The sequence below is a fragment of the Megalopta genalis genome, unplaced genomic scaffold, assembly GCF_051020955.1.
Source record: "Megalopta genalis isolate 19385.01 unplaced genomic scaffold, iyMegGena1_principal scaffold0591, whole genome shotgun sequence".
NCBI lineage: Eukaryota > Metazoa > Arthropoda > Insecta > Hymenoptera > Halictidae > Megalopta > Megalopta genalis.
In genome coordinates this window covers 122,501-127,739 of record NW_027476660.1, presented here as the reverse complement: position 1 = coordinate 127,739, position 5,239 = coordinate 122,501, and positions in this window count along the sequence as shown.

The following is a 5,239-nucleotide window of genomic DNA, read 5'->3' as shown; positions in this document are numbered from 1 at the left end:
AGCCCCTCTTGCGGAGATAAAAGACTTTAACACTACTCCGTAAGAGTGCCTGGATTGGGTTGGACTCGAGGTGGCAGTGGGAGTAGCACGCTGTCTTCCCCTGATACGATGGCGAACGAAGGTAGAGCCCGAACACCAGGCACAAGTCGCAAGAGCGGCCGGTATGGTCCACCAAGGACTTAGGTACGGCCCGTCTCTCAGAGACCACAGTTTGACGGCAACACTAACTGTCCCTATCTACTGGCGGTGGCGGTCTGTGGCCACCCAGGGTTGAGAGGCGACCCCCGAACTAGTCCTCGCGTAGGTTGTTGCTACTACCGAGTCGATGGATGCGTCGACGATGAAGGCATTTTAGACCGTCAGTGCGTCGTACATGTAGTACTTCGCATAATGGCGAGGCCCGAGATTAAGCATGCGGGCTGTGGCGTGTTCATGTACAGCATTGAATATGCTGTACTACTCCTTAGCGGGGGACTGTTGTCACTTGTGGCTGCAGTCCCCCGCGTCACGTTATGCGGTTTTTCTGGTCTAACTGGAATGCCGCATTTTCGTTGTCTGAACACGCCACGAAGCAACACGCCGTCGGATTGAATGTTGCTGCTGAGTCGATAGGTGCATCGGCGATGAAGGCACTCGAGAGACCGTCAGTGCGTTGTACATGTAGTGCTTCGCATAATGACGAGGCCCGTGATTAAGCAAGCGGGCTGTGGCGTGTTCTTGTGCAGTATTGAACATGCTGCACTACTCCCATCCGGGGGACTGTTGTCACTTGTGGCTTCAGTCCCCCGCGTTACGTTATGCGGTTTTTCTGGTCTGACTGGAATGCCACATTTTCGTTATCTGAACACGCCACAAAGCAACACGCCGACGGAGTGAATGCTGCCGAGTTGACGGATGCATCAGATGCATCGGCGATGAGGGTATTTTGAGACCGCCAGTGCGTTGTACATGTAGTACTTCGCATAATGGCGAGGCCCTTGAACTAAGCATACGGGCTGTGGCGTGTTCATGTACAGCATTGAATATGCTGTACTACTCCCTACCGGGGGACTGTTGTCACTTGTGGCTGCAGTCCCCCGCGTCACGTTGTGCGGTTTTTCTGGTCTGACCGGAATGCCGCATTTTCGTTGTCTGAGCGCGCCACGTAGCAACATGCCGCTGGATCTAGAAATCGGGATGCAACCAATCACCTGGGCAACCCAGGCCGCAAGGGGCAAACGTGCCCTAGCCACACTTGAGCCTCCACGAAAAAGGTACCGCTGGATAGCTCGTGTTCTCAAAACGCAGCGAACCGAACGAAGTGTGGTGGAGAGGAAGAGGCAGCCTCTCCGACTGCTGTCTCCCGCGTGTTTGCCGTGCGTGGCGACCCTTGTCGTCGGAAAAGAGGATCCTGGGATCTGAGGGGGCCCTCTCCTGCGGGTGAGACGTCCCCAACACGTACCTTTGGCCTCTGCTTCGGCTAGATGGGAGGCTGGACGAGAAAAGCAGCCCTGGTCCAGTCAATCGGCTTGGAACGACCATACGCTTCGGCGAGTGGGTTCTGACGGGCGAGGACGCGGGCTGGGTTGAGCAATCGGCCCAGTCAGCAGACTATGTCCGGTGCGTAGCCCTAACCCAGCCTGATGGCGGGTTCCAAAATGTGTGGGTCGGTGGTGGCCGGGGAGCGTACCGGATGAAGGCAAAGATCTAACTATGGGATCTAAATTGAAAGTACAAATTGAACGTTCGAAGTCGGCGGGTCCAGCTCCTACTCGGAGTGAAGCCGTCGCCACAGACGCGGAAGCTACAGCAGCAGCTGTTAGCCCTCCTGCGTCTGCGAAAAAGACAAGGTCCGGGAAGGTGCTGAACATCGCCAATCCTCGTGTGACCTTGGAGAGATGCGTGACACCCACGCGAGCGGTCTCGGTGAAAACTGAGGCCACGGTAGAAGGCGCGCCGGACACCGGTAACGTGGGGACAGCGCCCAAGTCGGGGGACTCCCCCAGCCGCAAGGCTGGGAAGGAGAAACCCAGAAAAATCGAATCAGTCAAAGACACGCTCGTGAAGGTGCAACCGGCACCCGTGCGTGTCGAAGACCCCGAAGGTGGCGGTTGGAAAACCGTCACCAAAAAGTCGAAGCGTGCCAAGCCAGTCGCACCTACTGGCAAGGCCGCAGCAAACCAGGCCAGGAAATCGAAGGGGACGGTTTCCGGGCACAAGGTACGGCCTCTCGATCTCGTGAGAGACGAAGCCTTCAGGCGAGTATCGGAGATACGGACCTTTTGCTTTCGACCCGAGTCGAAAGTCAACAAGGAGTCCGGGTCGAAGATACTAGCAGAAGTCGGAGCACTCAACGAGTTGGTCCAGGAGCTGATTCAACGAAACAGCTTCGTCGAAGGGCAACTCGCCGCGGTCAGGGCGGACCTAAAAGCGCGTCCTGCCGTAATGAGTGCGGCGCGACCTGGGCCGTCCAAGGGAACCCTCCCGAAGACGGTCTCCAATGCCGCGCAGTTGACCTACGCCCAAGTGGCAAAGGTCAACCAGTCAGCGACTCCGGAGGCGAGAAGACCACCGACACAATACGTGGTGCGTATCTTCCCGCCAAAGGATAAAGGACAGAACAGCGATGCTACTAAGAGAGCTGTTCTGTCGATCGTAAAACCTGCGAAGGAGGCGATCCGTGTCAGATCGGTTCGACGCATCCACTCCGGTGGCATCGTCGTCGAAACCGATCGCAAGGAGGACCTAAAAGCCTTCGTAGGCAATAAGAAGCTGGCGAGTGCGGGACTGTCCGTCTCCTTGCCCAGCAAACGGGACCCCGAGGTCCTGATTTATGACATTCCGAAAGGGATGGGCAAGGAGGAAATTGCCTCCAGTCTTTGGAGGCAAAACCTCTCTGAGGCGTCCCAGAAGGATGTGCCTTCGGGTGTTCGGGTCAGTCGCATGGCTGGCAAGACCCCGGAGACAGCCAACTGGGTAGTGGCCGTCAGTCCGCAGATTCGTCGGCGGCTGGCGCAGAGAGGGGACCGGGTGTACCTCGGGTGGAGTTCCTGTCGTGTGCGGGACTTCATACAGGTCACCCGATGCTATAAGTGCCAGCGCTTCGGGCACACGGCGAAGCGCTGCAAATTCAAAGAGGATGTCTGCGGACATTGTGCCGAAAAAGGGCACGGGTATGCGCTCTGTAACAGGAAGAGCAAGCCTCCGGTTTGCTCCAACTGTAAAGACAGAGGGCGACCATCTGAGCATAAGTCGCGAGACCCGGCCTGCGCCTCCTATCAGGAAGCGCTGGTTTTGGAGATGTCTCGTATAAGACGCGAATAATAATTTGAATCTCGAATGGATAGTACAAACGACCGGCGACGCTCGAGAGTCATACGGGTCATGCAGCATAACATGCAGCGGGCCCGAAATGTGACCGACGAAGTCCGGACTGAGATGCATAGGCGAGGGGTAGATGTGTTGCTTGCACAAGAGCCATATAGCTGGCGGGGTACTGTGCCCGGGCTAGGCTTGAGAACGAGGCTGATCACGGCAGGCGAACCGGTGATGGCTGCAATAGCGGTCAGAAACCCGGATCTAACCGTGGTCAAAGTCTCTAACTTGTGCGACACGCATTTGTCCTGTGTCAGCATCTCGGGTTCGTTTGGGAGCTTCTTCCTGATCAGCCAGTACTTTCAATGCTCCGATGACGTTGAATCAGGTCTGGCGCGATTGGAGAGAGCTCTTTCCGCACTTAAGCATAACCGAGTCATTATCTCTGCCGACGTTAACGCAAAATCAGCCCAGTGGGGCAGCGCGGAGACGGACGTGAGAGGCCGTAAACTCGAAGAGTTTATCGTGAGCCATGGCTTGGTTGTCTTGAACGAGGCTGGAAACGCTCCGACGTTTTCCAGCCCTAGTGGACAGTCATACATCGACGTCACACTATCGACACCTGATATTTGCGACAAGGTGCGAGGTTGGAAGGTCCGCGAGGACCTGACGACCAGCGACCACCGAGTCATAGAGTTTTCTTTGAGTTTTTGCGCCGAGGACGGTGCTGCCGAAATTAGTAGCAACAGCAGCACCAACCGGAACGGATTATTACCAAGGTTCCGACTCCGAAGCGCAAAATGGCCCGAGTTCGACAAGGCGCTGCAGGAAAGTAAGAGGAGTATATCCCCCGATCCATTGAACAATAAGGGGGATGTCGAACATCTAGCACAGGAGATCGAAAGAATGATCGTCCAAGCGTGCGACTCCTCGATGCCAACCAAGCAGTGGCATTCAAAATCCGTCCCATGGTGGACGGCCGACCTGACGAGGCAAAAGAGGCGAGTCTACAAACTTAGACGAGCCTCGCAGAACGCAGCATGTTCAGAGGAGCAGAGGGCGGCCAAGAGGACCGAGTATCTTAAACAGAGAAAGGCCTACAAAGCCGCCATCAAAGCTGCTCGGTCGCACAGCTGGCGTGCATTCGTGACCGAGCAGGGAAACAAGGAACCCTGGGGCCTCATTTATAAGATCACGAGGCAGAAGATGACAGCCAGCACGGTCATCTCGAATATAAATCGTAACACTGCCCAGGGTTACACCACAGACTGGGACTCCACCGCTTCCGCGCTGCTGGAGGGGTTAATTCCGGACGATAGCCCCGCGAATGACTCCCCGGATCATGCGCGAGTCAGGAGGGAAGCTGCCATCGAGCCGGAGAGTGAGGACGCCAGTCCCTTCACCCTCTCGGAGCTCAGATCGGCGGTCAACCGACTGAAGAGCGGCAAGTGTCCAGGCCTAGATCGGATCGAGCCGGAGATTTTAAAACGTTCGTGTAATACAATCTCACGCGAGCTCCTCCGACTCTACAACGGATGCCTGGCACACGGAGTCTTTCCCGTGGAATGGAAAGTCGGGTCCATCATTACCATCCTTAAAGGACCCGAGAAACCTGAAACGGAGATAAAGTCCTACAGACCAATATGCTTGCTTTCGGTCGTAGGCAAAGTCTTGGAGAAGCTAATCGCTACGCGATTAGCTAGTTTGTTTTTGCACCCCGACTACGCCTCCGATCGGCAATACGGATTCAGGCCGCATCGATCCACGACTGATGCCGTGGTAAAGATGAGGGAGCTTGCGTCCGGTCGAGAGGAAAAGTACGTCGTGGGTCTGCTCTTCGACATTGCTGCGGCCTTTGATAATGTCTGGTGGCCAAGCATACTCAACGCGTTGAGGAAGCGAGGCTGCCCAAAAAACCTACTTAGATTGGTGGTCGACTACTTCG